Source organism: Sabethes cyaneus, chromosome 1 (assembly GCF_943734655.1).
Source record: "Sabethes cyaneus chromosome 1, idSabCyanKW18_F2, whole genome shotgun sequence".
Classification (NCBI taxonomy): Eukaryota; Metazoa; Arthropoda; class Insecta; order Diptera; family Culicidae; genus Sabethes; species Sabethes cyaneus.
The window spans coordinates 103,742,489-103,764,096 of NC_071353.1; the positions used below are offsets into that span (position 1 = coordinate 103,742,489).

Here is a 21,608-nt window from a genome sequence, read left to right on the forward strand (position 1 = left end):
TAACTTAATTATTCTTTAAGCAATCAGTTCAAAATTTTCCAGAAATATATCTTATTCTTAGACATTTCCAACAATCTATTTAGATTTTAAAAATTCTTTTTGAAACGGAAGTTATGGACGAATGTCAAAAGGCGGCCCAACCACGAAGACATTCCCCTACATATTTCATTGGTATGGGAACGCCCCTCTTATAGGGGGGAGGGGTCATAATTCCCCTCCTAAAGAGGGGAGGGGTCTCAGTGCATCATATGAAAAAAAATTGCCTCTCAAAACACCCACATGCCAAATTTGGTTCTATTTCCTTGATTAGTTGTCGAGTTATGAGGAAATTTGTATTTCATTTGTACGGGATCCCCTCTTCTTAAAGAAGATAAAGGTCCTAGTTCACCAGAGAAAAAAATCCTGCCTTCTTAAACCCCCACATGCTAAATTTGGTTCCATTTGCTTGATGTTCTCGAGGTTTGAAGAAATTTGTTTTTCATTTGTATAGGATTGCATAGGATTTGTATTTGTATAGGTATAGCCCCCCCTCTTACGCCCTCCATAAAAATGCTCTCTTCCCCCTCTATAAAACTGCTGGTCATTTTATTTATTCAACGACATATAAATTGGTCTGTTTCGTTCAGTAGTTAAGTAGTTATTAGCATTTGAAATCTTTCATTCAAACGTTACAGTTCCATTTTCGTTTCCACAAAGTGCTACCCAGTCCCAGTGTAGTAAAAAAAAGACGTAGTCCTATGTCAAAATCTTGACCCTATTATTTGGAATTCGTTCCAGCGTACGACGCTTACTTTGGTTGGTTTTGAAAAGGGAAACGACGCACTATTTCGTCACAAATTCCCAACGACCAAACAATGGTAGTAGTATAAAAGTCATTCATACGCTTGAACTTTTTTCCACTCCCCTGTCGACGGTTTCGTGAGAGGTGAACCTATATTGGCGAGCGCATTATTCGCGATTGAAAAAGAAACCCGTGAGAGGTCGAGAGCGACCAGGAGAAAACCAGAGAAACCTTAGTTAGAGCCTCATCGATTGGCTGGTGAATCAGTCGGATGCTGCGGCCGTAAAAGATTGCTTTTGTGCGGGACGCAGGAAAGTCGCGACTCGCGAGAACTAAAACGATAGCACGACTGCTATCAGTGGTGCTGTGGTGGAACCGAGCCGTACGTAGCTTACACGAGAGCGAGTAGTATTTACAGAGCGTCGACGTCGTCTCATTGTGGTGTGGTGTCAACGTCGCCGTCGTCGTAATCACTGTTGCTGCTGCTGCTGCTGTCGCCGCCGCCGTCCGTCGTCGTCGTCGCGGTCTTCGTCGGCGAGAATCCGCTGCTCCTTTGCCGTTTGCTCGATCGTTGCCGTCGATCCTCATTGAGAAGCTCGCGGTGGAGAAGGAAAGTGCGCTTTTTTGTTCGCTGCCGTTCCGCGCGGTGTTCGTAATTTGTCATTAGAGAGTGTTCCATAGTTTGTTGAAGCGGCTAAAGGATATACTGCGCAAAGGTGAAGTGAGTTTTGAGTAGGCTTTCGAACGGATTACGAGCCAGTTAACGAAAAGGGCTGATTGGTGGTTTGGAGAATATTTAGTGAGTGCAAAAATTAGTCACCGAATGGTGCCAGATGCGTTTGAAGCTGGTTACAGAAGAACGACGCATTTGCACATATGACGCATGGTGGGGTGGAGAATAGTGGTGGTGGTGGAAGAAAAGCAACGCACAAGAGCATATCGCCAAGAGTTTCGACTAATGAGCAGCGGCACCGTGCTTGCGATAAAGGAAATAAATCTGCGATTATGTGTGTACGGAAGTGTTTTCGGGAGATTTTATGGATCGGCAGAGGTCACAGCTGTGCGATATGGGTATGGATATCTATGAGGTTCACTAGAAGGTTGGTAGCAATATGCTCATGGTTCAGCTACGGATCGAGCTGGTTTACTAAGTAAGGAATAATTTCCTAAAATAGATACTCGTTCCAACCGTCCGAGCGGGGAACGACAGAGTGCTGTGTGCGGTAGCTGCAGTAGATGAGGTATGCGGCTGGCGACGAAACACTGGTCAACGAGTGGTCGTACGAGAGTACAGCTTTTTGCATGGCGACAGGATGAACAGGGTTGGTCGGGATGTGAGTCAGCAGCAGGAGGGATGACGGAAGAGGTAGTGATATCGCTTTTCGATTTTTTGCTCTTTGCCGTGTATGTCGCGGCATTTTTTGTAGCTTGAGTCTCTTCTCAGTATTTTTTGCCGAGTTCTCTACGTATGCCTCATACACTCTTCTATACACGCCCACCCTGATGCCTACTGCACTGCTCTACTACCCCGCCTTACAGTATAGTTTTGCTCCAAGAGCTTAAGGCGACTGGCTGCTTAGTTGGTTGACTGGCGGGACGGTGTTAAAAGATTTTAATTTTTGCTTATAATGAACCTCCTCTATATCTTTCTGCGGTTGACTGTAAAGAGGTTTCTAGTCGTTAGTTCTCTGCGGTGATATGTGTTGGGGAGGACCGCAGCAAGGTAGCGTAGAGTGCAGTGCTTGTCAAAGCAACGGATTTGCAAACTAGCTTCCCTGCTGCTGTTTCTCGCTTTTGCATCCGTCGAGCGAGACTGCACTAACCAACCATCCCACCAACACCTCTGTATGTAAAACTAGTTGATTAACAGCTCGCTTCGCACACACTGAAGTGCTGCAAAGTGCTGGCTATGCTATCAGATTTCTGCAGGTTTGTGCAAAAAATAAGATATCCAGCCCGCTACTTGGCAGTCAGCAGAGCAGCTGGCTTGTTCTCCCATGAGATTTAATGCGCAATCAGTTTAACAAACTGCAATCGAAGTCGATAAAAGCGTATTGTGAAATCGGCCAATTTTACAATGAGCGAATTAATGCCAAGCTTGGCTGGAAAGATTCGTCTTTGGCATATGAAATTGGGTCGGGTCAAACGGTGTATACCCCAAGATGACTAATTAAGGTCAAATGGCCATAACAAACGCAACTGTTATGCCCTTATCTGGGTTGTTGTTTGCTTACCACACACAACAACTTTCGGTCTAATGGACAGCTAATGACGCACGGAGACAATCACTTCGTTTTGAAAAGTGTCTTCCTGACTTGAAAAATGGTATGATGGATACAACAATTTAACTTACTGCAGTAAAGTAAACTTTTTAGCTAGCCAATCACCCGTCCGCGGTGTTCTGTTGTTTGCATATTGTAATTAGACGAGAAATGCAAACAGCTTTTCCACATTCCAAGCTTCTCTAAATTGGTGGTGTCCAGTCAACTCGATTTATTTTTCCTCGGTGACTTCTTTTCCTCAGTCTTTGCCACCGTAAGTACAAGTACTTACTCAGCGCAGTTCAGCTGTAGTCATACCTACAACTCAAGTCGCCAACCCTCCAAGTATGGGAGTTCCAGTAATAGGTGTCCCAGGCAAAAGCAACCTACCGACTGCAATATTAGCTGTTTCTTTCATATGTGCACAGCACCAAGCAAGTTGCCGCGTGTGCACATGCAATTATTACCGAGCATATACCGATAGGTACGAATACCTTGCCGCCGCCTAGATCTACGCTGCAGTTATGATACGGAGCTGAAAGGCGGCATTTTAATATCGCCGCCAATCGGCAGACAGATCCAATCACCCCGAAGGGGCGGTTGCCTTCGTTCCCCACCTGTTTTGAGCAGTGCATTTGTTTTGGTCGTTTCCAAATTATTACTAAACACCGAATGTTTACTTATTAGTGTATCAGAACGCGCGAGTAAGGAGATCTGTCCCTTATTTATGGAGGGTAATTGTTACTTCAATTATACCCTACTTATGGCATTCTTACGTCGAGTCAAGTAGCTTTGTCTACTGGCATAAATAATATGGAATAATAGTCAAGTGCAGTTGTAGGCGAAATAAATTATAGTTTTGTGTAGTTTAATATCGCAACAAACTAGTATCTCTGTTAGTTTAGTATGTAAAAATTACCAAGATTGTAATACTGCATCGATTTAGGAATAATTTTCGTAAAATTTATGATGAAAGAAAACTCACCTGCACTTTCAGATCACTTGGAACTGCTTTTAAGGCGAATGTTATCAATGTATAGTTGTGATAGTACAAACACAATTACAAAAATTGAATCTGGAAATGATGATAAAATTTTAAACTCAACAAATTATTAAACTTGCGGAATTCAATTCGAGGCAATACAGGGTACCGGGGGTAGGATAAATTCAGCCTACATTCTTTTTCTTTTGCTGAGCTTCCCCAAATAAAAACTTATCCGCTATATAACAATACTGAAAAGAATGTAGCACCCGTGCGCTTTAATGTATCATAACTATTTATAAAAATTTTTTGTTGGTTTTATTAAAAAAACGTCAAAATCACTTAGTCTGCACCTTAGTATCCACCTAAAGGTGAAAAAGTCAACGTAACATATCGGAATTGACTTAATTGGTTCCAACATAGAATAACTCGTAATTCTGACCGTATAGAAGGTTGGTGTCTTCGACAAAGTTGTTCAGTAGATCAACGGGTTTTCGTTGGATTATAATATTTCGGAATTGTCTCACTACATGGAGCTAGCGTATAAGTTATATTCTGAAACAGGCTGTATCTTGTGCTACCTATTATCTAGAAAGTTGCGGTCTTCGGGAATAAATGACTGTCTTTGGGAATAAATGAATCAATGACTGGAAAATAATCAGGAATTTAGTCAACGAGCGACGCTAGTGTATATGTGACTTTTTTCTATTCATCATAACTTATGATCTTGGTAATACAAAAAGTTGCTTTCTTCGGAAAGGTTATTTAACTAGTTCGGAAATTAGTTATTAATTTGTTCGTTATGGAACACAATGCTGATCATTTACAAAAATTCTTTAGTCGATAAAGTTCTTTAAAAAAATTTCACAGCCCGCATTAAACTTGCAACAATTTTACTTACTTATGTGTCCATGTTCGCCGGTCCGGTAGAACAAAGGGATGGAATCAGAGATCTCCACTGTTGACGGTTACCCGCCATGGCTCGTCTACAGCCCGGATGTCGTTGGCTAAGCTGTGTCGCCATGAGCCTCTGGGTCTGCTTCTTCTACGCTGTCCTTGTGGATTCCAGTCGAGTGCTTCTCTACAAACCTCGTTCGCTCCTTTCCTCAAGGTGTGTCCGCTCCACTTCCACCTACGTTCATTTATGTGGCTATCGGCCGTTGATGACACCGACGATGGAGTTCCTCATTGGATATCCAGTTTTCAGACCACCTGGCACGAATGATATATCGCAGGCACCGGTTAATAAATACCTGCAGTTTTTGCGTTGTCTCCACTGAGACGCACCACGTTTCGCAGGCATATAGCGGTACGGCTTCAAACGTTAAGAATTGAAAATTCGGGTTTCCGTATGTAGCGCTAAATGTTTCGCAGACCTGCAAAGGCAGCCCTGGTCTTTCTGATCCGTGTAGCTATATCAGTTTTGGTACTACCGTCGGGCGTTGTCTGGCTACCAAGATATTGAAAGGCGTCTACCTGCTCAACTTGTAGTCCCGCTACTGTGAAGTTGGTGGAATTGTCAGTGTTCACTACCATAGACTGAGTTTTTGCTACATTGACTGTGAGACCTGGTGCCCGGGAGCTCTCGGAGAGGTCATCTAACTTGCTTTGCATATCGTTTCGGCGTTGTGCAAGCAAGACAATGTCGTCGGCTAGGTCGAGGTCATTTAGCTGCTCCATCGTTAGAGGATTCCAAGGCAATCCCCGATTTGGTCTACTGTTAATTGCTCCAACTGATATCTCATCCATAACTATAAGAAACAGAAGCTGTGATAAAATGCAGCCCTGTCTCACGCCAGTAGTAACCCTTACCGGGTCGGAAACCTTGCACAAGAACGCCTCGTACTGAGCCTCGATGAAATGGACTAGTTTATCTGGAACTCCTCTACGCCTAAGTGCGCCCCAGATGTTTTCGTGGTTGATTCGCTTGAACGCCTTTTCGAAGTCAACGAACACCAGCAGAAGAGAGTCCTGGAATTCGTTGATCTGCTCAAATATATTGCGGAGCGTTGTGATATGGTCTACACATGATCGGCCAGCACGGAATCCGGCTGACTGCCGCCGGAGAGTAGCGTCGATCTTCTGGATCCGGTTGAGGACTACCTTACAGAGTACTTTGAGAGTAATACGGAGCAACGTGATGCCACGCCAGTTACCGCATTCAGTTAGGTCTCCTTTCTTAGGGACTTTGACTAATATGCCCTGCATCCAGTTCACCGGAAAAGTTACGGTTTCCCATATATTGCTGAAAAGCTGATGCATCATCTGGGCTGACAAAGATGGGTCAGTTTTGAGAATTTCAGCTGAAATACAGTCTAGCCTTGCGCTCTATTGTTTATAGTCTAGACTAGATGACTGCTACAATTTCATCCAGCGATGGCGCCTCCGAGTTGACGCGATTAATTCGACTAACTTTAGGCGTCATACGCTGCTGGTTTTGTTGGTCTCTGACATTTGAAACTCAGAAGAGTTGTTCAAAATGTTCAGTCCATCGATTATGCTGTTCTGTACGGTCAGTCAGTAGCTGACCAGTTCTGTCCTTTAGCGGCATCTTTGTATTCATCCTGGCACCACTAAGGTGGCGAGAAATATCGTACAGCAAACGGATATCACCATTGGCCGCGGCTGTTTCTCTTTGTTCGGTTTCTCATCATCATAACTTAAATTTAAAAGCGTTTTATTAATACCACAATGCACTCAGTTGCACCATAATTCATTAATATTGTTCAGGTTACCACTTAACGGACTGAAAATACCCTCCCGTACTCTACTCTCAGTACGGTATTGCTTTGAAACACACTAAAAAAATTGTCACGTCAAGTTTACGTGAAAGCACAATGGAATGCTCACGTGAATTGTTCATAGCTTGCACTCATACTACCCGTTTTACGTGCAATTCCAATAAATTTTATCAATTTTCTAGCACCAATTAACTAATTATCAATTAATTAATTAGCACCGGAAGTCCATGTAAATTGCTCTACAGAAGGTTACATGATTTTTCACGTGGATGGAACATGTTGATTTTTTAGAGTGCTCAAGGTGGAAATACGGGGCAAGGGGGAATACGGGGTAGGTGGGAACGGAGCACATAACTCTCTTCAACTTGGTGGTGCAAATCCAATGCATTACATTTAAATTATGTGTTATTTATAATTATTCTCTAAAACGCCAAAACTGAGCTTTAAATTTGGACGTCATTTTCAATTTGCGTTGTAAGTTTGACGTATCTTTCTATGATTGATGTTTTGGTCTCAGTACACGTTTTCAGATAGTATTCGAACATCTGTTGTATCAACAAATTACTGACGAAAAATTTGCCATTTGGATTGATTGTATACCATTCCCCCGAAAACCATTCCCCAGAAACCCATTCCCCAGAATTCCAAACCCCAGAATGACCCTTTCCCCAGAAAACTATTTCCCAGAATGCACCATTCCCCATAAACAGCATAAAATTTCATCTGGCTTCCACCTTTTAATAACGAATTGAACTTATTGTGGAAGCCTTCGATCGCGTTGGAAGTCCGAGGAATGTTTTTGATAACATTTTCTCTGACGTTCCAAATTTCTACAGGGAAGCGTGGCTTCGACCTCTTGGTGGAATCAGTTTTTTTTCTTCTACCCATTACATAATAATCCGAAATATAATCTAAAAATGGTTCCATAACTTTTGGCGCTGATTCCTTAATGGCAGCAAGACCTTGAGGCACTTCTTGGATATCCAAGAAGGCCAAGGCTTGAGCTTGCCAAAACACCAACTGTAATTTGGTATTTTTAGCATACTGCCCGTTCAATCCCAGCTGTTGTATTTTTTATACCAGCTCTTAGTTAGATGAAAAAGCAGCCAAACAGCGTTGAATCGGGAAACACAATTTTTATTGCGTTCATTTCCGCAATTTCAAAATCGGTTAGAATAACCGCCGGGTCTAACTCAATATTGTGATCAGTACATCTTTTTTTAACCAATTTTAATGCTTTTTTATATGTACCTTCCGCTTTGTCCGGAAGTAAAATATGTACGAAAGGCACGAATTTGCGACCCAACCCGTTGCCTATAGATCCGTGTATCGTGTAAATTTGGCGAAAGTCAGTCGGAGCCGATGAAAAGGTGCCATCTAGTATAATCATCTCCGACTGACTCAGCCTTGTTAGATTATCTACTGTACTAAAAATTAATAAGCGGCTATCGTTAACTTTACAGTTTGCTAACAAAAATTCTCGTCCGTCGCAAGTTTTTGTGAATTCGGCATCTATAACAGCGTAACCCTCCGGATCCTTAGGCAGTGACGCATTCGTTCGCTGGCGTTGGCACACTTTTCTTTGCGCTACCCGAGATATCGTTGTTTGAACCTGTAGACATTAGTAAAAACAGAACACGTAAATGATTAATTATTATGTACTGATATTTTCTTTTAATAATCAGAGAATAACAAAATTACAAAACCGGTAAAGCAAATAACGAATTTCGCGATGAGGAACAAACATGATAGCACAACTTGATCCACCATATCCACCTTTTTGCGCGCCTAATGGCGGCTAGTGGGTACACTTTTCGAAAACGTTTATCTGCTTTTGGCAACTTTGCTCACGTATGCTTCATAGTTCTGTTGTACCTTCCGAAGGTTGTACCAACTAGCCGCCATTACGCACGCGAAAACGTGGATACCGTTCAGTTTAGAAAGCATATAATGGATTTCATTCACATAAAAAATTTGAAAATTATATCTGCTAGGTATATCACCCATTAAAAAAGTAATAGTTATTAAAGATGAGACCTTTAGGCTCGCTTGGTTAAAATGTGCATGATTTTAGTCACATGCGTGGAAGAATCAAGTTCGGATTTCGGTTACTTGCATGCAAGATTGCATCAAATATATAATAAACACGTGGTCTTTTTTTTTTGTATGGGTTTATCACTTTGACCACAACATTATTGATCTATTGTAATGTTACCCGGGTGTATGCTGTATTCTGCACTGCATTTCTGTGCTTTATCGTTATTGAGTAAACGATAAGCTTATATTTTTTTATGCGTGCTTATGTGTATGAGGGTTTTACCCTTGCTTCGATGCATGCCCTACTATACCAAACCTGTTTCGCCTCGTTATAGTTAGAACTGGTGAGGCCTCATGAGGTTTAAAACCATTACCTCAATAGGTCCTCTTACCAGTATACTAACCATAAGAAGCGTCTTCGGGATAATGTAGAACTCAGCATGAAGAAAGGGTAAATGGAGGCGCCTGAGAATAAACCCATGCTAAAGTCACTTTGACATCGAATGGCCTGATTCTACTAAGATTCGAACCCACGACCATTCGCTTATCAAAGCAGACTCGGTAACCTTGCGGCTACCTTCGGGCAGGTGATTATGGCTCGTTGTAGCTAGTAGAAAATGCTGATCATTTGTGTTTTTTTCGGTCCTAGCTCGTCCTGGACATTTATTTTCCTTGCGTTGTTCTCTTCGTAGCGAGCACTGCCAGTAGAACTTGCGATCCACCTGAAAGGATCGTGATTAGCTTAGAACAGCGTGCTATTCGACATATTAATATATCTTAATGTTAATAGAATATAACTAACCTGCTTATCTTTATGATATATAAAGCCGTTATGTATTAATTTTAAGCCTTTTGGTCCACATTTAAGCACTTGTAGACCTGTCGAACTTTCACCAACATCTTCTTCGAAACCGTAAAAACGTTCACTCACGTGCTCACTCATCTTTGAAGTTCAATAGCGAAATGACAATGTTTGCGACGACACACAATGCACAATCAACTACAAAGGTTATCTATCTCTCTTTACGGCATGAAATTAGTATGCTATCACTTTTTCTATTGTATCACAAATCGGAAATGGTATTTCTATCTCTTATTTAAAAATTGACGAACGTTCGTTAAAATACTTTCTTGAAAAAATTCTTGTGGAATATTTTTTTATTCTTTGTATGTGCAATGTGAAATAATGGAAATTTGATCAAAAAATATCGAATTGATCTGTCATAAACATCAGTTACCACGAAACTAGTAGTTTCCTGAAAACCAATTTCTCGAATATTAATTTTCCGAAAAACTTTATTTTTGTAAATGTAAATGTAAATGTAAATGAGCAATTACTTTCATAGAGCAGCATTTTAGAACAGGTATTCGTCCAATTTAACGATACAAATTTGATAAACTGAAAATCAAAAAACTGAAAAACAAATAAGGCTGAAAAGATTAAAAAATCAACGAGACTGTCGGGATAACATATAACTTAACGTGCTGGTCGAGCTGAACATATAACATAGTATTGCTTCTATTATTTTAATTGGAGAACAGACGAAAAACTTTGAGCTTCTTACATCTTTTAGTATAATTTTTGTATATAAGAAAAATTATTTCCGGATTATATTAATTAGGCTTTTGAATAAGTTTTTTAAAACTCTGTTTCTAGAACAAAATATCTTTGAAAATAACAATTAACAGTTTCCCAAAGCTCAATTATGCTGTCGCAAAGTAATATTTTATGATTGGGTAATATACAGGCATTTATTCAACTGTTGCAGCTGGAAAATTTCGACAGTGTCGTAGACAATATTCTATCTTAAATTTGATTTATGCTGTCCTTACTCGCTGCCGCTCGTTCGGACTTAACTAAAGGATAACCCCTACTAGTCAGTAAGCTTAGGAAAACGCCCGTTCCTAAATAGAGGTGGCTTCTGCGGGGGGGGGCCTCCCCCCGCAGTGGCCGGCGCTTCCGACGGCGGGTCGCCGGCGAACACCTATTTAGGTGCGGGCGTTTCCTAGGCTTACTGACTAGTAGGTGGTATCCCTTAGTTTATACTTAAACACCTCGTTTTCCTAGGTTTACTGACCTCTAGTTACAATCCTAGCCATTCTCCTCGCAATAATTTACAGTCTGAAATTATTAATCGGCAAAGCCGCTGTTATAGAAACTTCAATCCGCTGGTGTGTCGGGTATGTGGAGTTCGGAGTATTGCGGACACGGTGAAACGTATTCTTTTTCTAATTTTGCGTCCCGCCTATTTTATTTCGAACTTTTTGGGGAATGGTTTTCTGGGGAATGGTTTTCTAGGGAATGGTTCGTTCTGGGGAGTGTCTCTCTGGGGAATGGTACATTCTGGGAAATGGTACATTCGGGGGAATGATTTTCTGGGAAATGGGTTTCTGGGGAATGGTTTTCTGGGGAATGGTATACAATCTTTGGATTTAATTTTGCGCTTTTTGCACCGTTTTAGATTGCTATGCAAAAACTTTCTACATAGTAAATATTTTTGTTCCCTCATCTCTCACTCATACTTTTAACGGTGCCGCGGCAAATACTATGAAGAAGTTTAGCCAATACTTTGATATGGGTAATACTTTGATGAAGTTTAGTATGGTTTCCAGAGTTCAGAGTGATATTTAAGGCAACCAAAACATTTTGTATGCCAAATTTCATCAAAATCTGTCGAGTAAGTTCCGATTCTATACTGGACACACGAACAGCATTTAATTTTATATAGGTATATACATTAAATAAAAACTACACATAATTTCTAGTATGCACTAGAGAAATCACTGCTCCATTACTAAAAGTAAAAATGTAGCCAAAATCGTCACACTCTTATCGGCCTAGATATTTATAGGCACCGTCAATGTTTAAGTAAAGTGCATGGTAATAAGTTGTTAGTAACGAAATTCTATCCCCTTCAAGTGCACCTAGATCGCCACCGTACTCTCTAGCACTTGCTTGTGAAAACGACGCTGGTCGTTTGATAGCTTGTCACGCCCCCCGCGGAAGAAATCGAATATGCATGACAACCTGCACCTGCGCACTTACCAAAGCAAAACAATAAAATGCAGTACCGTGCTGCATCGATATCCGAACACTTAAGCAGGTTTCATTTTGTTAATATGCTTCGGAACGCTTGCTATGTCGATGTCCGGCAATCTATATAATCAATAATTTCTGTCTGTCTTTCTGTGTGCGCCTTATAGACTCAAAAACTACTGAACCGATCGGTGTAAAAATTTGTATGCAGCGGTTTTAGGGACCGGGAAAGGTTCTTATGATGGTTTGAGACCCCTTCCTTGGAAAAGGGGGATCCAATACAAATGAAACACAAGTTTCCTCAGAACTCAAGAACTAATCAAGCAAATCGATCCAATTTGGTATTTGGGGTTTCTGGAGGCAGAATTTTTTTCTATGGTGATTTGAGACCCCCTTCTGAGAGAGGGAAATACAAATTTCTTCATAACTTGAGAACTAATCAAGTAAATTGAACCAAATTTGGCATGTGAGGGATTCTGGTGAATTTTTTCTATGAGGGTTTGAAACACCTCCCTCTTCTAGAAGAGGGGGCTCTCATTCAAGTAAAACAGAAATTTTTGCATAGCTCAAAAACTAATCGAACTCGAGAAATTGAAGACTCTTTCATAAAACATTAGTCAATAACAAGACCACCAAAAATTACCTATAGTAACAGTAGATAATTCGGAGAGAGAAACAAAATCCGCACGCATTTGAATCGTTTTCCGGACAAGTTGCAACAGCTCATTAATGTGAAAACAACTCATTAATTGTAAAAAGAAGTATTAAATAATTGCTTTTATATACATTTCTGAACTTATCAGTATGATTCTAGTAAAATACGACGCTAAAATAATCTGCAAGTAACTTCTTAGCCAGAGTACGTAAGCGATTAAATACTTCTACAAGCGAATGCCCTTTCGATCACCAGCATAGCTCGATTTAATCTTATCTTCTAGTGTACTCTTTACTCTCTGGCCCTCTGAATTTTTTTGGGAATTCTCCGTATCGAAGCAGTTACTATATGGTTCAACGTTTCCTTGCGCGCTTCCTAAGAAAAACATTAAGCAGTTAACAAACCATCAATAGTTAATCTGTTCGCATGTAAAAACAGTGTGATTGAAAAGCTGGACAGCGTAATCAATTATTAAAATACGCGCATGAAACCGTAAAGATTGAAATCATTGCTTTTTTTGGTAATTTGGGATAACTCTCAGAAAAAAGACACTGTTTGAAAGCTCCGTTTGGATAAATAAGATAAATTAGTGAAGGTGCTCGAATATTGGGACCGTCCGGATTTTGATGCAGCACGATAGAGAACCCAAGATTGTCGTGCTAAACCTTTTGCATTCTTGCTCTTTTCGTTTTTATGTACATGCCGTAAATCGTTATAATGAGAATGATAAATCTACCACTAGTTACCGCCTTGAAAAATGTGTTCACATTAATTGCTTGCAAGTGATTTTTAGGGATAGGTTTCCCTTTTGTTTTTTTTGCTTGTGTAGAGCACTCTAAATCATTTTCACATATATTTTAATCAACTGTTAGATAACAAATATGTTTTCGGAAAATCCAAACAATTGATATTTGTTTTAACTGAATTCTTTTTAATTCGATTGTAATTATGAGTAACTTTATATGTTCTTTTATGGCAGAGTCCAAGAGCATATTAGCTTTCCGCATTTCATAGTATTTTTTTATCTTTTTCATTTTTTATTATTTTGCTTTCTTATGGGAGAAGTCAAACATGGAGTAAATCACTTCCTGCATAAATATTCAATATGTGATAAATATATTTACTATTTTAAATGCGTCCACCTCATCATAACAACTCTTGCCACATACTGTTATGAGCTAGGGGTTTCCAGTAAGGCGTATAAGTGCGTAGTAATCAGAGATTACTTTTGTAATCATTTACGAATTAATTAGGTAATCAATGGTAATCAGTAGAGTAATCAATGATAATCTTAAGTAATCATTGGTAATCATGATTAATTTATAGTAATCACAAGAGATTGATTACTGGTAATCACAGGTAATCAGTAAAGTAATCAAAAGTAACTTTTTTCGAAGGTGCGTAGTAATCATTGCTGTTGGAAACCCCTTGGTTATGAGATTTGACAGCTTCAAGATCGTATTGAAAAAGGTGGAAACTTTCGTAAAATATTTATCACCAGTAAATATATTTAATGGTCACTGATGTGCTAGCTGATATGGACGAAAAAGGACGAAGGGGGGGTGGAGGGTTTCTTAAATGCCGAAAAATACCGGACGTCCTTTGTGAACGACGCCTAAATATGTATGAATATTTTTAATATATTTAATAAATTTGAAGTTATTAGCCCCGTCAAGTAAAAGTATTTTTGAATTGCAAGAACGTATGAATATTAAACTCCCTGATGATAAATTGGTCGGTGGTGTAATTGGACAACGCACTTAACGCGAGATACAGTGTGACACATATGTATTCGAACAAAAACAAAGTGATATACTTTGTAAATAAAGGCTTTATTTCGAATTTTAGTTTTAGAAGTTGTTTACCCATAGATACAGAACGCAACAATCATTACTCTGTTGAATCGCCTTTGCCTGGATAATATGCTTCAAACGCGTTTTGAAGTTGTTACACGTGCCACGCAGCACTTCCATCGGAATATCATCCCATATTCTGCTGATAACGTAAATTAATCTTTGAGCTTCTGCTGCATGTACCCCCATATACAAAAATCCAGTGGGTTCAAATCAGAAGAACTTGGAGGCCATTGCTTTTTCGATATTAAATCCGTCATATTGACTTTGTACCACGTCTGCACAAAATTTGCAGTGTGGCTGGAGCTCCATCCTGTTGTCAGCAATAATATTCTTATATACATAACGCATCAAATTTTGTTCCTAAGACCATTTCTAAATAGTATTTTGCATTAACTTTCACACCCTTCTTAATAAATACAAGAGGAAGTTTCCCTTTCTTTGAAATGCCTCCCCATACCATGACCGTGACCGCTGATGAATTTTGGTATCGTGGTACATTCCGTTTGTGTTTTGGAACGTCCATAATCGAAACCGACCACAACCGATCTTTTTGAGCATGATGCGGGGTTTGAAGAACAAATAACTTCTCATCAGTAGGTATGGGAACTATCATTAAAAATCGTTACTGATAACTATCAGTAGTTTCAGTACGGTACTGACTATCAGTAAATATCAGTAATTTTACCCATCACGGCATTGCAGCAAAAAATAGGAAATTGTAATAACTGCCTTATTCATTGCGATTTTACATTGTAATTTATCGGGTGGACTTCATGGGGGCTCGCGCAACTACCGACCAGATTTTTACCATCTGACTGATCTTGCAGAAATGTTGAGGGTACTTCGTGTCCTCGAATCACATCTTTATTGACTTCAAAGCAACATACGATACAGTCTATCGAGACCAGCTATGGCACATAATGCACGAAACCGGTTTTTCGGATAAACTAACGCGACTAATCAGAGCTACATTGGAACGAGTGATGTGTTTCGTACGTCTCGGGGACCCACTCGAGTCCCTTCGATACGCGGCGAGGGTTGGGACAAGGTGACAGCTTATCCAGTATGCTGTTCAACATCACTCTGGAGGTGGTGTTCCGACCAGCGGGTATCGAAACGAGAGGCATGATCTTCATCAAGGCTAGAAGTATATGAATCACGACATACTTTCACTGCTTGAGAATCCCATCTATATCTTACGAAAGTCGGCAGGCTACGGTGGGTGGGCCGGGCACGTCGTAAGGATGCCGGACGACAGAGCAACGACAAGATTTCTTTTCAACAACCCCACCGCCACCGGAAACACGAAGATTCAACATGCAAAGATGGCTTGACCAAGTCGAAAGTGATTTATGACTTTTGAGACGACTGGGAAATTTGCGACGAATGGCCCAAGATCAAATTGAATAGAGACGACTGCTTGAAACAGCATGAGCCACCCCGGCTCTAGGCTGCTGACCATATTGTGTCACTCTCGTCTGTCGTACGCAACTACCGACCATTAACTTTAATCCACCTGATTTTTCTAACGGGACGACGTAACTGTATCAGTAAGCATCAATAACTGCGAAACCTTACTGATACTTAGTGATATTATTGCTTACTGATAACTATCAGCAATTAATGATAGTTTTTCCATCCCTACTCATCAGAAAAAGATCACTTCGGAATCACCGTACCGCCTGAGCAGCAGTTTGCAACTTTCCTGCCGTTTTTGTTTTATTGCTTTCGTTAATTCATGGATTTTACGTTGTTTGAATGGTTTCATACCCAGATCCATTTTTAAAATTCTACGAAGCCTGTTAATATTCAACTCAACTGTCAATTTCCGTGCGGGCCGGTCGCAACTGCGACAAATCCGTTCTCGAGCAACCTTCTTGACCTCTGCAGTTCTAACGCTTCACTTTATTCCAGTTTTTTTTACGATTTTCAACAGATCCCGTCTCCACAATTTTTATTAAACAGTGTACAAATCCTCGTTTGAGGTCACGAAAAATAGTGCCGCATGTAGCACCGTTTCGGAATTTATTTATTGGCAACGACCGTAACTCAAACATGGTACGTGCACACCAAACGTGACACAATACGATAATGAAACTACGTCAAGTAAGACTTAAGTCATGATGACACACTCATGGTCTTAGTTTGATTGTATTGATTGCATATGCTGTTGTAAGCATAAAATGATTTTTGTTTGAATATATATGTGTCACACTGTAGAGTAAAGGGTTCAAGTCCAATCTGTTCAGCCCAGCTGACTGTTCCATTGAAAACCATAAAGTTTATAATATTTACACTTAAAATTAGTCATTTTAAAATAAAAAATGAATTCTTTACAGCAAATCGAGTCTAAAATTAGTGATAATTTAGTCACGGATAAACAAATTCTCCGGAACTCTGGTGTATTGAGTATACAGATCTGTATAGAGTCTTTTATTTGAAAATAGTTTTCGTGATTCACCTGAATCGTGTACGAAAAGGTGATAAAACGTTGTCTATTCCAAATGGCATTAAAACCATTCGATGGCTAAAACCAAAACAATGTAATACAATACGTAGATAATAACCTAACCATTGTATTTTTTTTTTTATTATTTTGCTAGTGATGATTAAAAAATATCGTTGGCAGTGACTGACTGAGTATAAAGTTGAATAGTTGGTTACAAAAAATAGTGAGGTATTGACGATTGCACGAATTTTCAGACTTCTAATATGGGATAATACTGGCAGCGAGAAATAAGTGGGTAAAGTAGATCAAGCTTTGAAGGAAGGGAAACCCCAATACATACAAGCACGCATAAATTTATTAAGCATATCGCTCACTCAATAGCGATTATAGCTAAAAGAAATGCAGTGCAGGTCATACAGCAAACACCCGGGCGATATTACAATAGATCAACTATACTGGTCGCAGTAATGAGTCCACACATGAAAAAAAATCAATCATGCTGAGCATGTTTACATTTATTCAACAGTGTTGAATTGTCTGACAGTCAGTAGATGAAAACAGTGCAAGTATAAGTGTGCAAAGCGCTAAAAAGTACAAGTATGAGTGTGCAAAAATTTCATTATGCAGAAATTTTTTGCACAGCAGTCTAAATATTCAATATTCAAAAATGATTCATTTCCAAGTTGTTATTTGACAAACCACGCACACATACATGCATGCGTATGTACACACATGCTCACAATCACATACACACGCATCACACATCATATGCACACGTGCTACGAACATGCACACACACATCTATATTGCTTTTCACCAAAAACATTCTATCAAGAAGACTGGCATCTCTTCCTCGCGCCCATACAAATGACGAGTAACAGGAGCAACAGCGCGCCCCTCTCGACAAAAGTTTGGGCTGTGTACATGTATTGATGGGAAAAAATGTGTGCAAGCGTGGCAATGCATTGCACACGTGTTTGTGTACATCTATATTCTAATATATATACACACTAGTATGTGGTAGTTCAACTTTAATTCGGCAGAGAGCATTGCTGTTACTGTTTCTTGACTTTTGGCAGAGTTGTCAGTCTTCTTGATGGAATGTTTTTGTTTTCACCCTAAATCCTTATAGTCATACACTCAAAAAAATCAGCACGTCAAGTTTACGTGAAAACATAGGTAATTCTCATCCATCAAACTTTTCATGTAACATTCACGTGAATTGTTGGTAACTCGCACTCATACTAACCAGTCTACGTGCGATCCCGGTAAATTTTATCAATTTTCCCATTAACTAGTACATGAAGTTCACGTAAGTTGCTGTACAGAAGTTTACATGAATTTTCACGTGGATGCGACGTGTCGATTTTTTTGAGTGTAGCCATGGCTTTTGATCTAACGTAGATTGCCTGCGCCGTTCCAAAGTCTCTATAGTAATAACACTGACGATCTGACATGAGAAGAAAATTCTTTAAAAACCATCGTCCTTCACATTTTGCTTGCACACTGGCACCCTCTAAGCATGTAGCGGGGTAGCTTGCATTTGCAGGGTATTATACTGCAGAGTTTTTACATGTGTATGGTTTTATCAGGGGTTTTATACTGAAAACTCGAGGCAATATTCGAGCGCCGCGGTTTGGCCATGTTGCCAAACTCGCTTTTTTGAAAAATAAGTGGTTTTGGAATGGACGATGGAATTAACGCGAGTGTCTCGTGTCTCGTCTATTTGTCTGTCGTAATAACGTCGATGTCGTCTGCGAAGTCTAGATAGCAGCCCGCAGTCATTGTTGAACATCGTGTGTCTCGTTTTGATAGCCATTCGCCAGATACACACTCTAATACTTACACACTCTAATACTTATTGGTTTATGTCCGCTGGTCCGGCAGCCCGAAAGGAAAAAACCAGGGATTTCCACTGCCACCGGTTACCCGCCATGGCTTTCACCTATCGTCAGGACAGGTTAGCGTCAACTGTCCAGAGTCGTTGGCTAAGCGGTGTCACCATGGAGCTCTGGGTCTGCCTCTTCTTTGTGGTCCCTGCGGATTCCAATCGAGTGCTTCTCTGCAGATTTCGATCGCTCCTCTCCTCAAGGTGTGTCCCATCCTCTTTCACCTACCTTCTCGAATTTCTGTTGCTACCGGTTTGGTTGGTCTCCGACATTTGAAACTCGAAAGAGTTGTTAAAAATGCTCAGTTCATCACTTAAGCTAAAGTGTGTCCCACATCAAATTACACCACGAAAGAAACGCTGTAGAAAATTACCTAGTTGACCGATCATTTTCAAACTTTCAGACAATATAAGCCATTAGTAAGCTTCTGGCATATTTATTTCATTCAACTTTAATACCATAACCGTGTGCTCGCTCCATTCGCTTAACTTTACTCATAAGCTTCTGCACAACCTCTGACTGCAGCTTCTTTCGTACGGAAGTCTACTTTTTCTTCATGTCTTCTTCATATTTGATCTCCTTCGGATGCATCCGTAGTGCCTACTTCATAATAACCCATTATTTTTCGATGGGTGTTAGTTCTGGTACGTTGGGAGAGTAAATGTCCTTGGGTTTGAAAGTAACCCCGTTGGTTTCGTACCACTCCAGAACATCTTTTGAATAGTGGCACGAAGCTAGATCCGGCCAGCAGATCGTAGGGCGCTCGTGTTGCTTTAACAGAGGAAGCAAACGCTTCTGTAGACACTGATAGACACTCCTTGAGGTAGATCTGCCTGTTTACATTCCCGGTAGTCACGAACGGTGTACTCCGTTTGCCACATGAGCAGATCGCTTGTCGAATCACGTATTTCTTGAATGTTTCTGCTTCCTTATTTCCTCCGGAACATCAAACTTGTGCTAAGCGGTGAAGAACAGTATCCCCGGTAGCTGCCGGAAGTCAGCCTTGACGTAATGTTGACATTGAGGCTTCGTCAGCAATTGGGTGTACAGTTTCCGGGCCTGTGACTTTCCATATTTAGCCGTTCGTGGCGATTTGGAGCCTTCTGCACTTTGTACGTATGCAGTCCCTCCCGGTCCTTGGCTCTCTGAACGAAAGACTTGGATAGATTCAACTTTTTGGCCTCATTCCATTTTTTCCAATTTTCGAAAAACTGCCAGCGTTTTTTTCGTGATGGAATTTGATGTCGGACACCCTTTAGTGTGCAAGCACCTCCTCGACATCGCTATCTTGGTCTACAGAGTTTGACAGTACCCCCATTAAGTTGGACCCCTCAGTATTGTACCCCAAACAACAATGGCCGTCGCATTGATTTTCTATGAAGTGATGTGGCGTGAAAAATGGCGACGAGCCGGGGGTCGTGTGCAAGCAAAATATGTAGGACGGTGGTTTTTAAAGGATTTTCTTCTGTGCATCACGTTAGTTCGTCAGTGCTTGTATCATGCAAAATAGTACAAAATCAGGAAAATAGCAAAATTTAAAATCAAAATATTTCACCATCTATCTTTCCTCACAATAGGAATTTACCTGAAACCAAAATGTTCCAAAATGTTCAAATGAAGTAAATAGCGTAAGCAGCAGTACATATTGGGGAAAAATAATTAAAATGTTTAAAAATGAAATTTTATAATTTAAGAAAATGAAATATGTTTACCGCCTTCTAAAGACTTTATACCAGTTTTTAATATTTATGATTTATTTTTGAGCACAAATTAAACCAGTAAGTAAGGATAAACCAAGGTTAGTCAAGAGAGGTTTTCTGATGCTGAAATTTGTTTTTCTCCCCCGCTGGGTTACCCTTGACGATCACCGAAGTTTTCAAAGCGGAAACTGTTGAATGTATAAACAACGTCGATGGTTTCTAACCAATCGTTCCGCGCACTTCTGTTCTACAAACCGTGAAAACTAGATCACCTATTTTAACTCACCTTGGGATAAACTATAAAGGGCTGCCAAGACACGAGTGAAATGCCTTAAAACGCCAAAACATTTTGTTAAAACGCAATAAATGAAATCATAAAGCAAAATTTGACCTAAAATGGTTGAAAAGACAAATGAGAACATAAAACAAAAATAGAGGCTAGAAGCAGTCGAAGAGATCGAACAGAAAATCTAGATAAAACTGCCGAATGCGGCTTAAAAAAGCAGAATGGGAAAATGAAGCAAAATCAGCAACAACCGCAGCGTTCACTCTAAATTTACCGCGCAGAGGTTGTGGTGCGGGGATTTCTACAGCAATTTACCAAATTGCGACAATCCCGGCGACAATTAAAGTATTATCTTGAAAATACGGGAGCAATTTGCAGTTTTTATTAATTTGAATATTTCTGAATAGAATGACAAGTTTCTGCTTTAGTTTTTTTTCTTCTATTTCTTGCTCCCTTGTGGCAACGTTACTAGGCGATGTGTGTAATTCGGATTCGGATATGTTGTACAATTCTTTGATATCGCCAAAAGATGCTTCGAAAAGCAGGTTCTTGTAGCTGATGTTGCTGTCCAAACTAATCAAAACCGGATCCTAACTGGTCCGCGAAACGATAAAAAGTATCGGTGGCCTTACGAATCTATCTAAGCTTGGCTTAATGTGTTTATAATATTCAACGCTATGTCTCTTGTATGCTAATACAAGGCGCAAAATGTGACTAATTTTGTAACGCTGAACTAAATTTTCACCGGAAAATAATTAAGAGTATGGACTGTAAACTTCTAGAAGTTCCTTTGTCTCTCAACATACATCTCTTTACACGGTTAAATTCCACTATTTTCGAAACTACTAGTTCGAAAACAGACACCGACAAGGTGTGCAAGTCGTAGACAAAATGCGTATTTGTTGTTAATAAAATTAATAGTGGAATTTAATCG

General features: G+C 40.0%; 1 protein-coding gene across 3 annotated transcripts in view; it reads left to right on the plus strand.

The window, feature by feature from the left end:
- The first annotated feature begins 1,091 nt into the window (after nucleotides 1–1,091).
- Nucleotides 1,092–21,608, plus strand: part of LOC128738939 (lateral signaling target protein 2 homolog) — a 35,942-nt gene continuing 15,425 nt past the window's right edge. For all 3 annotated transcript variants that reach the window (XM_053834438.1, XM_053834445.1, XM_053834453.1), the window contains exon 1: nucleotides 1,092–1,580. The gene's annotated coding sequence lies outside the window, so the exon portion shown is untranslated. The remainder of the gene's footprint in view (nucleotides 1,581–21,608) is intronic.